A 16623-nucleotide genomic window follows, 5' to 3' on the forward strand; every position below is an offset into this window, starting at 1 on the left:
CGTGATTTAAATTTAATAAAATGAGGATCACTTCAGGTGCAGTTACAATAACGCGAAATTGGAATGGGGGGTGGTTCGCGGAAGCAGTATGGCTGGTACAAGGGTAGTTACAGTTTAATTAGCCTGGTATTAAACTGAAATCGGGAGGTTACACGCGCGGTTGTGTTAGGGCGTCGGTTGCGAAAGTTTAGTTCGGGACGGCTGTTTGCTAAGAAACAGTATGACAAGTCAGCAAACTTAAAGCTAACTTTAACAACAGCCAAGTGGTTAGTTAGTAATGTAAAAGTACAAATACAATGTGGGGTCGGAGGTCCCTGGAGCCCGATCGTAAGGTACATACACGTTTTGTTCCCAAACGGGAGGCGGTACGAAGTGGGGGGAGCCTGTAAGGGGGGGATGAACGTACGCAGTGAAGGTATTCTAGCTAACGCAAGTTTTCCCGAGTTTTGGTCTCAAGCAAACGTCTTTCAATATACATGTAGTTGGAAACGATGCCATAACCCTTCCAAGGGTGGAGGACGGGAGGCGGTTGATTGTTCCCTTAGGTGGAGACTAATTGTGTAGTAACAGCAAGAATCCGGGAGGTGAGGGTCGGAATTTGTTAAAACAAGCCTGGAAATCGGATAAATATCGACGGCATCCGCAGCCCCGACTATACGGGGAAATGACGGGGACATTAAGGCAACTCGGATCGTAAATTTTAATGCTCCCAACCCTGGCGCCGCTCTAAGATTCCCGGCAAGTTATCAAAATAATTTCGAGGGAACCATAACGTTTAATTAAAGTCCCGGAACAACACCAGAATAACACTGTGTCTCTTAAACTTAAAAACGGTCGGCCACCCAATCGTTTTTAAGCGTCCTAAAAAAACAATACAAATAAATTCTCCGATATACGGGTGATCGTTTAGTCGAACAAGGGCCTCAAAGAAGAAAAACTTCCTAAGGCGAACCCCCGCTAACCGAATCCTTAATAGTCCGGAATTTAGTTTATGGCTTTGTTTTCTTTTTTCAATCAATATACTTACAGCGCATAAAGCGCCTCTTACATCCTCATTTAAGCCCCTAACTTCGAAAAACTTCCACAAGCGAGGGAAAACTTTCCCAGTACCGCGATTTCCCGATGCTTAGCTACACTGTATTTCTTTTTTATTTCTTAGCTTTTCGTAATATGAAAACTAGGAAACAAACTTGAATCATTAAACTTTTCACTTTCCTAAAAAAAAATTTGAAAAAAATTTAAAAAGTATTTATATTGATACAAAATATTAAGTTTCTTTTTACGTATATTTGAAAGGTGGTTATAGATAGAGTTTATTTGTTTAGTGAAAAGGACTTGGGGGAAACAAAGTTTCCCTTAGGTCAGTGTGGAAAGGGGTGGGGGTTTTTGGGGACGGCATGAAGTGGACGCCGGTCTGTGTTCCTTGGGGATTAGAGAGGAAGAGTAGGTTCGCTGTCAGATTGCATGAATGCGTTCATCAGAGGGTAGGGTCCGTTTGTCAACTTTTGATTTGCACTTTTTTCGGGCGAGATGCCACCCGGAATATTCGCGACGCGACCGGATCCGGAACCCGTCAATAAGGGCTATCGTTTCGGGGGCGGGAGATGCAAAAGGCGAGGTGAACGTAATTTGTGCCACCTACTTACCGCGGATGTGACTTGAAATAAGAAATAATATCGGCGTCGAGGAGTGCCGGATCAGGGTGGGGAATGCTAAAATACGCTGGGGTTGGCACTTCTTTTGATTTCCCCACACCAACCCTGCCGGCTACTTTATATACTACTCCGAGACGGATGTCCTCTTTCTTACTTCTTCTCCCTAAGTTATCGGACCCTCTCCTTCCCACCTATTGACTAGTAATCACACCCTCCCTCGCCCCGCCGCGAATTATGTATTCCACTACACAATTTTATTTTATTTCACCTTCCACTGTGCCCCCTTTATTAAAATTACTTCACATCCCTCAACTTTATTGTATTTTTTATCTCGGTCTTTTCGCGTTTTATTACCTTAATTTTTTTCGCATATCCTCACTACCTACTTCTTTTTAGTGTTGAATTTCCGGTAAATAAAGTTTATCTTAATTTGTGAATAAAATCAATATATTCCTTTTGAATGATGGTTATATAAAGAACCCTTTAAACGGCCCACAAAATCTCTTTCTATCCGTTTTTCATTGAAAATAATTGAACGAGATAAAATTTAAATAAGTTTATTTTGGAGACGATTGCGGACGACGGGAGGGTAAGTCTGGGAGAGCTGTGGGAGGTCTGTGTCCCCCCTAAAGTTACCCACCGAGCAGTAGCTTGCGGTGAATTATCAGCGAGGGTAATCCAGCGTTGCATGCCATTTTTAGCCTAAACTTCTTATTGTAATCTTTCTGTAGATTGTTATTGCTCGGGGTGGCGAGGGTGGCTGCGGAACCGCCCCGAGGCGAACGACGAACCCGGCGATTAAGCTTGCCCAACCCTAATGAAGTAACATCACCAAAGTTCCGACGCCCTTTAATGTTCCTTCGTGTTTTTATAATGACACGCTTCACCGATGATGTCTCGCGCCGAACTTTCTATAGCCGAAAACCAAGCGAAATTAACCCCCAGTTCCCCAAAACAGAAGGCCAGGTGGGGCGCTCGGATATTATCTCGTTTCGTTACTTATCCCGATCATCACCGCTTTCTCGAAATTTCAACCATCGGTCAACTTATTCACCGATAACAGAATTTAATATTACACTCTCAATAAATTCCATTACGATTCATTGGCCACCCACGGATCACAAATCGATGATTAAGCGTTGTTTGTTATTTCTGCATATCGCACTACAGGTTTACTCACTCCGCTTTGTGCAAATATATAAAGCAAAATAGTTTTCTTAGTAAATCGGGTTTCATTACATGCTTTCGGTGTGATACAACTCTTTGTGTAATAGGATAGACTACTCATTAATTATATATATATATAAATTTCTGAATTGCCATGAATTATTAATTAATGCATGTGCTTTCCAATACCAGTTGCTATTTTGAAAAATTGCTTTTACTTCCTGAGATATAAATTGTGAAAAGTAAGCATAATTTTTAACTTATAGTTTCAAAAATTTATGAAAAATCGAAATCTTGGTAAATTTTTATAAAATTGCCATGAATTATTAATTAAAGTATGTGTTTTCCAATACAAGTTATAATTTTGAAAAAATACTTTTACTTCCTGAGATATAAACTGTGAAAAGTGAGCACAACTTTTCATTTTTTTCAATGATTTCAAAAATTTATGAAAAATCGAATTCATGGTAAATTTTTATAAAATTGCCATGAATTATTAATTAAAGTATGTGTTTTCCAATACAAGTTATAATTTTGAAAAAATACTTTTACTTCCTGAGATATAATCTGTGAAAGGTGAGCACAACTTTTAGTTTTTTTTCAATGATTGTAAAAATTTCTGTAAAATCGAATTCTTGGTAAATTTTTATAAAATTGCCATGAATTATTAATTAAAGTATGTGTTTTCCAATACATGTTATAATTTTGAAAAAATACTTTTACTTCCTGAGATATAAACTGTGAAAGGTGAGCACAACTTTTAGTTTTTTTTCAATGATTTCAAAAATTTATGAAAAATCGAATTCTTAGTAATTTTTTATGAAGTTGCCATGAATTATCAATTAAAGTATGTGCTTTCCAATACAAGTTGCCGTTTTGGAAAAATGCTTTTACTTCCTGAGGTATAAATTGTGAAAGGTGAGTACAACTTTTAATTTTTTTCAATGATTTTAAAAATTACTGTAAAATCGAATTCTTGGTAAATTTTTATAAAATTGCCATGAATTATTAATTAAAGTACGTGTTTTCCAATACAAGTTATAATTTTGAAAAAATACTTTTACTTCCTGAGATATAAACTGTGAAAAGTGAGCACAACTTTTCATTTTTTTCAATGATTTCAAAAATTTATGAAAAATCGAATTCTTAGTAAATTTTTATGAAGTTGCCATGAATTATCAATTAAAGTATGTGCTTTCCAATACAAGTTGCCGTTTTGAAAAAATGCTTTTACTTCCTGAGGTATAAATTGTGAACGGTGAGCACAACTTTTAGATTTTTTTCAATGATTTTAAAAATTTCTGTAAAATCAAATTCTTGGTAAATTTTTATAAAATTGCCATGAATTATTAATTAAAGTACATGTTTTCCAATACAAGTTATAATTTTGAAAAAATACTTTTACTTCCTGAGATATAAACTGTGAAAAGTGAGCACAACTTTTCATTTTTTTCAATGATTTCAAAAATTTATGAAAGATCGAATTCTTGGTAAATTTTTATGAAGTTGCCAAAAATTATCAATTAAAGTATGTGCTTTCCAATACAAGTTGCCGTTTTGAAAAAATGCTTTTACTTCCTGAGGTATAAATTGTGAAAGGTGACTACAACTTTTAGTTTTTTTTCAATGATTTTAAAAATTTCTGTAAAATCGAATTCTTGGTAAATTTTTATAAAATTGCCATGAATTATTAATTAAAGTACGTGTTTTCCAATACAAGTTATAATTTTGAAAAAATACTTTTACTTCCTGAGATATAAACTGTGAAAAGTGAGCACAACTTTTCATTTTTTTCAATGATTTCAAAAATTTATGAAAAATCGAATTCTTGGTAAATTTTTATGAAGTTGCCATGAATTATTAATTAAAGTATGTGTTTTCCAATACATGTTATAATTTTGAAAAAATACTTTTACTTCCTGAGATATAAACTGTGAAAGGTGAGTACAACTTTTAATTTTTTTCAATGATTTTAAAAATTACTGTAAAATCGAATTCTTGGTAAATTTTTATAAAATTGCCATGAATTATTAATTAAAGTATGTGTTTTCCAATACAAGTTATAATTTTGAAAAAATACTTTTACTTCCTGAGATATAAACTGTGAAAAGTGAGCACAACTTTTCATTTTTTTCAATGATTTCAAAAATTTATGAAAGATCGAATTCTCGGTAAATTTTTATGAAGTTGCCATGAATTATCAATTAAAGTATGTGCTTTCCAATACAAGTTGCCGTTTTGAAAAAATGCTTTTACTTCCTGAGGTATAAATTGTGAAAGGTGAGTACAACTTTTAATCTTTTTTCAATGATTTTAAAAATTACTGTAAAATCGAATTCTTGGTAAATTTTTATAAAATTGCCATGAATTATTAATTAAAGTATGTGTTTTCCAATACATGTTTTAATTTTGAAAAAATACTTTTACTTCCTGAGATATAAACTGTGAAAGGTGAGCACAACTTTGTTATTTTCAATGATTTTAAAAATTTCTGTAAAATCGAATTCTTGGTAAATTTTTATGAACTTGCCACGAATTATCAATTAAAGTATGTGCTTTCCAACACACGTTGCCGTTTTGAAAAAATGCTTTTACTTCCTGAGGTATAAAGTGTGAAAGGTGAGTACAACTTTTAGTTTTTTTTCAATGATTTTAAAAATTACTGTAAAATTGAATCTTGGTAAATTTTTATAAAATTGCTATCAATTATTAATTAAAGTATGTGTTTTCCAATAGAAGTTATAATTTTGAAAAAATACTTTTACTTCCTGAGATATAAACTGTGAAAGGTGAGCACAACTTTTAGTTTTTTTTCAATGATTTCAAAAATTTATGAAAAATCGAATTCTTGGTAAATTTTTATGAAGTTGCCATGAATTTTCAATTAAAGTATGTGCATTCTAATACAAGTTGCCGTTTTGAAAAAATGCTTTTACTTCCTGAGGTATAAATTGTGAAAGGTGAGTACAACTTTTAATTTTTTTCAATGATTTTAAAAATTACTGTAAAATCGAATTCTTGGTAAATTTTTATAAAATTGCCATGAATTATTAATTAAAGTATGTGTTTTCCAATACATGTTATAATTTTGAAAAAATACTTTTACTTCCTGAGATATAAACTGTGAAAGGTGAGCACAACTTTTAGGTTTTTGTCAAAGATTTCAAAAATTTCTGAAAAATCGAATTCTTGGTAAATTTTTATGAAGTTGCCATGAATTATCAATTAAAGTATGTGTTTTCCAATACAAGTTATTATTTTGAAAAAATACTTTTACTTCCTGAGATATAAACTGTGAAAGGTGAGTACAACTTTTAATTTTTTTCAATGATTTCAAAAATTTATGAAAAATCGAATTCATGGTAAATTTTTATGAAGTTACCATGAATTATCAATTAAAGTATGTGCATTCCAATACAAGTTGCCGTTTTGAAAAAATGCTTTTACTTCCTGAGTTATAAATTGTGAAAGGTGAGTATAACTTTTAATTTTTTTCAATGATTGAGAAATCCTGACTGAAAAATCGAATTCATAATCAAGATGTGATATCTTGATTAAGTCATTTAAGTCTGCATTATGAGCATGTCAAATCTACACCAAGAGTCCGTGAAGTTTGTTTCAATCTCGTCCCCACTAATTCTGCACAAAGATTGGCTAAAACTATCAAGTTTGCATCACATTAATTTTTCAAAAAATATTCTTCATTCATTATTATTTCCATACAATAAGGTTTATTTATGAATTGACATAAAACTGGAATACAGATTATATAAATTAATTTTAATTTAATTTAAAATGGAATAAAGGAGGGGGGTTGATTCATCTAACACGAGTCCCACACGAGTGCCCGTTGAGTTTAAATTTCGCGGGAATTGCTAACGTCACAGAATACTCACGTATTCGTTCAGTTAATGGCGCTGAAGATCACGAACTTTGAAAACATAGTCACTGTATCGCGATACATGAAAAAATAAGACCAAAAAATTTGGCATTGTCGAGTGTAGTGAACGCGGTTTTTGCCCGATGTTTAATGAAATAATGTTTGTCCACGACTGTAGTGTATTTCCTTACATACACAGTAGACGGGGGAATGGGGTAAATAAATCAATACCGTAGTATATTTGTACTAAAGCAAGAAGACTGTGCGGCAAGGGGAGTCGCATGCATGTTGTTTACCGGCGAAGAAAAACAAACAAAAAATGTTAGCTAGAGCTGTTTCACGGCGGCGTTCGAAGTTATCGTAGACGTACGTCACGTGTTACCATCGCTCGTGACGACTCGATAAAGTCATGTCGTTTCCTGACCATTCGTCGCCTTGCTTTGTTAGTTTCCACTTTTTATTAATTATCGATTTACGCTCATTTGCATGCACGGCACCTATTCGGTTCCGCACTTATTTCAAAAAGTTGCGATCCTCAAAAAAAAATAATTACCGAGTAACCCGACAAATTTGAACAAAGAAAATCCAAAAAGATCTAAAAAAACTACCAAAGTCAGCTCTTATTTCGCTTATTAATTAGCAACCCCTCTTTTTTAAATTTTTTTTACCGGAGATCAAAACTTTATCGGCCCTTGCGGGGTGAGACACATGTGTTCCTCGTTCCGTAACAAAACAACAACCTGTTGAGCCAACGCTCTGTGTACCACTTTTTTTTTTTGTATTTTTTTTTATCCGGCGATAATACCCCGCGTCGCCACGTAGAGCTGACAGTGAAAGGGGGGAAATTCAAAACCCCTTTGTACTTCACCGCCGTACGAATCTTTCGTCGACCAACATTCTCCTTATTTTCTAGCTTGGATAAGAGCTGGCATAATTAGGCAGCACTTTTTGTTCTCGTAAAACGCCTCGGGGCCTTTACAATGACGATAAAACGATCGTAAAATCGCACGCAAAACGCAAAGGGAACACGCTGATCGTAAACTTAACGACAATAAAAGCAAAAGCAACACAACAACTGTATAAAATTTTTCAGAAATTAAAATAGGTTTTTTTTGTTTGAAATTTTAAAGATAAATCTAATATTCGTGGCACATCAATTTATAATTTGTGAAAATATAATATCGAGGGGTGATAACAAGTGGCGCAGGCGATAGAAATCGACCTGATCCGTGATTTTCTTCGAAGGGGAAACGCGCTATGAAAGAATATGAAAAGGGCTGAACGTATGTCGAGATCGTGTTGTGTTATGTCAAGGGGTGGGAGGATCTGAGGTCGTTACGAAGCCGGTAAATGCCTCAGAAATGGGAAAAGCTCCCCAGAAAATCTTTCCAGTAGTTTGTAATTTGCCTGTAATTGTAGGTAAGTATAATTACGGTAGATAATAAACGAAAACGGTTTATTTCGTAACGGGGAATTTGTTTCCTTCTCTTTCTAGCGACGGACAAAAACTTTTCCTTTCCTTTTCTTCGAGAAGCCTCTATGAAAATTTAAAGGCAAACGTTTATTATATATTATATTGTTAGTATCAGCAGTGATAATCTGGTAGTACGTGAGCATTGGGGTAGCAAAAGGGGTTGAAAATGTAGCAAGTCGTTCCCGTTGTACGTCGCGAGTCGTGCGTGTAAAGAATTAATAGAAGGGGTAGTGAGAGGGGAGCAATATGATGACGGTTTATGTGTTAAAGTTCGCCTAAACGATTTTTTTATTTCCCCCCCTTGAAAAGTTCTTAAACGCTTTCCATTCCAGTTGTGTTTCTTGCCCCTCGTCCAAGAATTTATGGCCTTTCTTTAAAAACTGTTTACCACAACTCCATTGTTTCTACCCAAAATGAAACTAATTCTTAAAAAAGTAATGGAGTAAATCGCGAAGAATCGTTAAAAAAATTAAAAAGAACATTCTTTCTCAATTAAAATATTGATAAATGATCGTACGAAAAGAAACTAATAACGGGACGGTCTCCGTTTTTTCCCCTCAGTCCTTCAAGAAAATAACTGGAGTAACGAATATTGACAGTTATTAAAACGCTCAAGAAGTAATTAATTTGAATTACTGGTAGACGACGCTTAGGTGGTAATGAATTAAATTTTTGTTTAAAAACAAAAAATAAAGATTGATTAGTTTGCCGTCTGCGGCGAGGCGGCCGCGCTTTAATTCAAATTTTAATAAGCCCAGCAGAAGGGAAAAAATTGATCTAATTGGGAAATTAATTTTGTATCAGGGCATACCCCAATTGTTTTCGAAGCGCTATCCCAAAAATGGAACGACATGCATTTTTAATTTAAGCACCCCCCGGAAAATACGGCCTCTCCATTTCTCCGCCAAGGGAACAGAAACAACATTTCCCATTTTCTTTTTTACTTTTTTTTTACCCCACTGATGATGTATGATCTCATTACTCAACCGAAAACGAAGCAAATATCATCAACCCTTAATTGGCATACTTGTTGATGCGGAGGTACAAAGTTTCCTGACTTGACCCAAATTAATAACCCTTCTTAACTGTTTCGTCTACATCAATTAAGTGTAACTATACCCAAATTACATTCACTAAATTAATACTCTACAAACACCTTTTACAATACACAAATTGTAAATTTCCGAATATGTCGTGGAGACTCATTTACAGATTTAATAATTTAATAATAATAATCAATTACATACATAGAGATATAATCTTAAAAGAAATCAAAATCGAATTTTGTACAATAATTTTTGCGCAGTACTATACATCGACACAAAAAGTTGCTTTTATCAAAAATTATTTTAAATAAAAGTTGTTTCAAATTTGATTTGAAAATGATTTCGTTTATAATTTTTTTTTGTATCTTCGCTAGATGGCGCTGTGTACTGGTATATTAAAACTCGTTCAGAATTGAATTAATAACACTTTCGTTTCATTAACGCAATAACCTGGATGATGCTTAGCCTTCGACTTCATTCTTGATCTAGAGTCTAAAGGAAGGTGTGGACTTGTCATTAATGATGAGTAATACTTTCGAGAGGATTCCAACTTGAATGCTAATGGGGCAAATTGTTAGTGAGAGATTGTTAATGAGAAGACGGAGTTAAAACAAATACGTGAGATGATATTTCAATACTAAAATGTCTTCATGATAAACGATGGAATTCGAGAAAAAGTATTTTGTATTAATATATGTGTATTAAAAAAATTTTTTTCTTAATAAAAAAAAATGTGTTTAGTATGATTTGAAGTGTTTTAAAAGTGGGAAATTCGTTCGAGAGTGGGAATAATAGAGGGTTGGGGGCGACGTGATCTTTATGGGGTGTACTGTACGGCGGGGAACACAAAAAGAGTCCGTATAGAGCAAAGTAAACAAGGCAGTATAAATATCGAGTATAAACAAAGATGCAAATACGCGGCGTGAGTCGACGTGATCGAAAAGGGTTGCCGAAACGATGGGGCGGCAGTGGTGTTAGTGGAGGCAACGGCGGCGTCGGCGACGTCGGGGGTGTCCGCCGTTGTCGTACGGCAAATGCAATTAGTAGGTGCCGCGGAGGACGCAGGATGGCCAGCTCTAGTTGGGCGGTAAGTATACAGGGTGGGTCCCCGGTGTTTGCCCACCCTATTGATCGAGACCATGTAAATAACCAGCGCGAAAAGTGATACCTTGCATACGATTCAGAGATCTGCCGACGTCATCGCCGCGGATAAAATCGAACCGGGACGGAGGCATAAGGTGCCTCGAATTCGAGGATATCAATCTTATCTTGACCACCAGTTTACTTCCCATGCACGTATTTCTTCTTTTAACTCCTCATAACTCTTGCAGAGGGAGATTTACTCTTGACAGTTTCCCTTTGGCGTCACTCAATTAGAAAACTAGGACGATTTTTCACTTCCGGTATAAATATAAATTATTTACTAAAACTCAACCATATCTTACACGGACTTTGCCTACGAGCATACCAACTTAGACAACTATCACTACATCAAAGAGGTGGACGTTTAGGGAGACCATTTATCCGAATGCTAAAAGACGTAAAGGGGGACGTAAAGGAAAACGTATCCCGCATAGAAATTAGCTGCCTCGCGAGTCCAAAAATTCAAGCAAAATACCATCGGATCGAACCCTTCGCTGTCGCCAATAATGGAGCGGAATAACATTTCAGGAGTGTATCACTGTAGCGGCAATTATCAGATTCCCTCAGGATACGCTAATAAAGTAAGTAAAGGTGAGCAGTCGGCGCGCGGGGGGAGACGACACATTGTTTCGGTTGTCGCGGCACGACGCGAAGGGGGCGAAGAGTTGACTAATTTACACTGTCGGGCGGCGGCAAAGCGCAAATGACAAGAGCGGTAAGGCATTAGCTTCGGATAATTAAGGTAAAGACATTAAATATTCATTTACATCTGCGAAGTTAACAAACTTGAAAATGCAAGACGCGCCTGCACGGATTCGTTTCTATATTCAGCGGGGTCCTAATTCCTTTCTGGCTGAACCCTTTTCGCGAGGTCTTAACTCCAGCCCGGGCTTTACACTTCCTTTAATTAATACCCAGTCGGTTCTAGTCGATATTTCGAGTTCAAAGAACCCCGCGCTCGTCCATATCTAACCCTCCCACCCCCTTCACCTGATATCGTTTTAAAGATATGTAATCGTTTTGTTTGTTTAGGTACGTTAGCTTTTTACACGATGAAATGAGATTTTAAATCTTTAATAAGAATAAATATGTGCGAGTTAAAGGTTTGAAAACGAGCTATTGTAATTCAGTGTGGTCAGTACGTTATGGAAAACTGGAATTGGAAGCATGAGAAATGGGAGTCCTGCCCTTTTGTCACACGAATAATAACTTCTTGGTAGATAAGGTGACCACGAGGCTATTCGACCATCACCAGTGGTCGCCGAGCTTCCGATGGTCACGCGTAGCCGTATTTGTATTGTTCCATAGGGGGCGCTTTGTTAAATGGAGTGTGAAGTGATAGCGGATGACCACGCAGACTTCCAGACAAACAAACAATACAGATTCGTCTGTCGCCGTCAGGCGACGAATTAAGATAATTTCCTGATTAATTGCCGACCGAGAACGGGAAAAACCGTTTGTTTAAACTGAAAGTAGACGAGGAGCGTAAATGTTTATCAAGCCGCTTTTTAAACAACGTCGACGTCGCCATTGGACGGCACAAAAAAAGGCATCATCATTGGTCGCCCACGGTTTACATTAAGACGAAAATAATCGCCAGTTACATCAGGCAATCTGGTTACATTTTACGCTTGATTGGTCAACACCTCTGGGTCGCAGTGTAGCGAGAAATAACCCAGATGGAAACGTAGTTATTTCGAAATTTCATCCGAACAGCGTAATAAACAAACGAGAGAAGGGGGCGTTAGTTTCTCTCTCCCCTTTCGTTAAGTGTCACGTCTTCTGTGGAAGATATCTTTTGTTGACGAGACGTGCATTCAACTTAACGAAGTACAGGTGAATTCTCCGCTTGATGAACTGCAGGAGTAATGAGAGACGTCTCGAAAACGAGGACATAAAATTCCCTTTATTTCAACAGTAAATTTTGGCCTTCTTGCTGGAGTTTTGAGGAGGAGTCTCTACCAGAACAGTTCCGTTTTTTTCTCGAACAACTCGGACTGTAACGGCAGCAATAAAAATCGACTGGATCTTGTTTTTATCTTCAGGCTATATAAGTTCGGAACTTCGGCGTCAAAGGAGGGCATGTTTGACATCGCGACGTTAACTGCTATCGCACCATCATACCAAGAAAACTGACCGAGCATTACTGCCTTAGGGGGAATGGGGATAAGTTATTTATTAGAAACGTTGTTTCCCTTCCGAATCCTAATATCCGATTGTTATTTATCCCTGCCTTTTTTTTCGGTTAGAAATTGACCTTTATTTCTTTACGAAATGTTATATCGAAACAGAAAAAATTTGAAAATAAAAGGAAATGTTAACTTAAAAAAGGAGGGTGTTTTTTCGTTCGATTTGAAGACGTGAAATGTAACCCTCCATTTCGGACAGCAGAAGGGGTATCAATAACGACAAGCCGTAGTTGATAAAAGAAATAAAGTAAAGACGGGAAACGCGTTCTCTGAGGGGGTAAGGACGCCCTCGGGAAGTATTAGCAGGCCAGGACGATTGGATATGTTACGTGCTTTACACGTAAAAATCCCGTGAAGTCCGGGAAGTCCATACAAATGCGACAACATTATCTACAAACACGAAGAGGGGAGAATAGCGGATTCCGCCTATAACGGATAGCGCCTGTAACGGATAGCTCGGCACATGGTCTGCCACTTTTTAAAGTTTAATGAAACGGGGGCGCGAAACCCATCGGCCGATTTAAAACGGCGGAAAAGTTTAACGCCGCATTTGCCATATGTCAAAAAAGTAAACAATCGAACGGCGCCGGAGCCGGCCTGTTACCGTTAGTTATACCCGCTTGTAATCGGCAAACAACTAAAATTTATCATTAGACTCTATTATTTACTCACAGTACACCGGATGGCTAGCTCATTTTCATCACGAAATCTATCCATATTCCCATTCATTCAATAATTACTACACTAATTGTAATATGTACTCCCTTTATATATATATATACATATATATACAGGGTGCCCATTATGTATGAAATATAGTATATATCTTGATAGGTATTAACTTCATAAAAAAACATTTTATACAAAAGTTGTTTAATATTTTATTTGCCATAATAAGACAGCATTCAATTGTTTTTATTTCAGAAAACAAATGAGCCTAATATAACACTTGAAGTTTTTTAAATGGCAATGTACCCTTTCGTTAGGCTCATTTGATAGAGATTTCTTTTCTCTTTACGATGACGTAAAATTTTAGTACCCTTGTATCAGAAAATTTTTGAAAACATGTAAAAATTGCTTATTAAGAAAATTTAACTAATAACAGTAATCTAGATATCCGAGATCATCAAATACCTTGAAGTACCTTGAATTATTGGAGATGTACACTAATTTTTCGTTTATTTGTTTTATTTTGCACGTAAATTTAATTTACGGTAATAATTTGAGATCTCGGGTATCTAGATTAATGTTATTGATTTATTTTTATTAATAAACAATTACACATTTTTTTCAAAAATTTTCTAACGTAAGGGTACAAAAATTTTACACCATCGTAAAGAGAAAAGTAATCTTTATCAAATGAGCCTAACGAAAGAATACATTGCCATTTAAAAAAATGTAAGTATTATTCGTTACTCATTTGTTTTCTGAATTAAAAACAATTGAATGCAGTCTTATTATGGCAAATAAAATATTAAACAACTTTTGTATAAAATGTTTTTTTATAAAGTTGATACTTACCAAGATATATGCTACATTCCATACATAATGGGCACCCTGTATACATATACAGCCTGATTCAGAGTAAGCGCCTTATTTTTTTTAGCCACACTATGGGTACTACTTTCAAAATATTTCGCAGTAATATGTTTTAGGACACTCTCTACACGATGGTGATATCATATTTTCAATTGGACGAGTTATTTCAAAATGGCGACTGTCAACTTTTTTTTTTAAATGGAATGCCAAAATTTTTTTTTTATTATTGAGATCTTAAAAGCATTCTTTTTACGACAGTATTTTGTTTTTCTTAAAAATTCATTTCTTTCCCCATCCAAAAGGAACCTAATATTTTAATCTATACTCTGTTTTTAAACCAGGAGGAGTATTTTAAATTTGTCACCAGATTCGACAGTTTCGTGTCATTATTGTATATTTTGTGTTCTTAAACCCTTTTTTATTATATTTTGAAATAAATATACTCATAACTTCAATGTTAATTGGTATGTATAGTATTGACGATAACAAACGAAAATAAATACAATAATAAGTAAATAAATAAATAATAATTATTAATTTAAATTTACCGCCAAAATATCTAGTGATATTTTCTGGTGATTTTTTCCAGTGTAAATCTGACTTTCGCGTTTACTCCTCCTGGTTTAAAAACAGAGTATAGTTCTAGTGCAAGTGTTAGTTCTAGTTTTAATTGTTATTCAGCGCTAAGTTGTATATTTTTAAGTTTCGGGTTTAGCCCTGTGCCTTCAGATGCTGAATGTTAGGTAAGGTTAGTTTTGTTTACAAACATTAATTATACCATGAAGTTTTCTTTGGCAATTAGTAATGGCAATTATAGCGTGAAGTTTTCTTTTGTAATGTCAATTATAGCGTGAAGGAATGTGAGGTAAGGTTAGTTTTGTTTACAAACATTAATTCTACCATGAAGTTTTCTTTGGGAATTAGTAATGGCAATTATAGCGTGAAGTTTTCTTTTGTAATGTCAATTATAGCGTGAAGGAATGTTCGGTAAGGTTAGTTTTGTTTACAAACATTAATTATACCATGAAGTATTCTTTGGCAATTTGTAATGGCAATTATAGCGTGAAGTTTTCTTTTGTAATGTCAATTATAGCGTGAAGGAATGTTAGGTAAGGTTAGTTTTGTTTACAAACATTAATTATACCTTGAAGTTTTCTTTGGCAATTATACTCTGTTTTTAAACCAGGAGGAGTATTTTAAATTTGTCACCAGATTGACCTTGCACGTGATTGGTTGAATGCGAGGAAGGTTCACACACAGGCAATTTTGAATTTGAAGGTTAGGTTATTGACAATTCGACAGTTTCGTGTCATTATTGTAAATTTTGTGTTCTTAAACCCTTCTTTATTATATATTGAAATAAATACACTCATAACTTCAATGTTAATTTGTATGTTTAGTGTTGACGATAACAAACGAAAATAAATACAATAATAAGTAAATAAATAAATAATAACAATTATTAATTTAAATTTACCGCCAAAATATCTAGTGATATTTTCTGGTGATTTTTCCTAGTGTAAATCTGACTTTCGCGTTTACTCCTCCTGGTTTAAAAACAGAGTATAGTAGCGCATGAATGTTTTACACTCGATGTTATTTTTGTCAAAATAAATAAATAAGTAGATGTTTATTACAAAATAAAGTTTAATTGTTTCTTTTGTGTCTAGCGCTACTTGATATTTGGACAAAAATAACATCGAGTGTAAAACATTCATGCGCTACTAGATTAAAATGTATGCTTTTTGATGGGGAAAGAAATGAATTTTTAAGAAAAACAAAATACTATCGTATAAAGAATGTTTTTAGGACCTCAATAATAAAAAAAAAATTTTGGCGCTTACTCTGAATCAGGCTGTATATATATTAAACAAAAAAAAAGCATGCAACCGAATATACATATACAAAGTCGATAATGCAGTATTTTTTTTAACCGGTTATTTCTAACAATATATTAAGTTAATAATTAGAAGTTTAGAAAGGATACGGAAGAGTAAATGGTTGAAAGGGGTAAAATGGAAGGTTGTTGAGGGGGGTGGTGTAAATTTCACCTTGGGATGTGTAGGAACGCCCCGCTTGTGTCTGTGCCCTTCTCCTCCGATTAAATTAAAGTAACAAATCGCGGAGTAAACCGAGGGATTTACCAGACATAAACATGTAACTTGAAATTAACGCTCCGGTTAAATGTCGTACGTTCGTCTCCCGGTGGAAAACTAGAATACGTAGAAATGCAAATGAGCGCGCGGGGTGCTTCTTGTCATTATAAGAGGGGTAGGGGGAAAGCGGAAAGTGGTAAACACGGCCGATATGGAAGTGTATAAATTTCGTTGGAGGACGTAGAAAATCGCAGAGTTTTCGGTCGATTACCATAATCCCCGTTATTATTTACATCTGGCCTATAAAGCGCAGATTAAGGACCGCCGGGTATAGGTAATCTTGTAAATCCAGCTCCTCGCGCTGAATTAATTCATAATTTCCCCGCGGCCGTAAAAATTTGCATCCACAACCCCGTTATGACGTGTTTAACAAG

Source organism: Onthophagus taurus, chromosome 8 (genome assembly GCF_036711975.1).
Source record: "Onthophagus taurus isolate NC chromosome 8, IU_Otau_3.0, whole genome shotgun sequence".
NCBI lineage: Eukaryota > Metazoa > Arthropoda > Insecta > Coleoptera > Scarabaeidae > Onthophagus > Onthophagus taurus.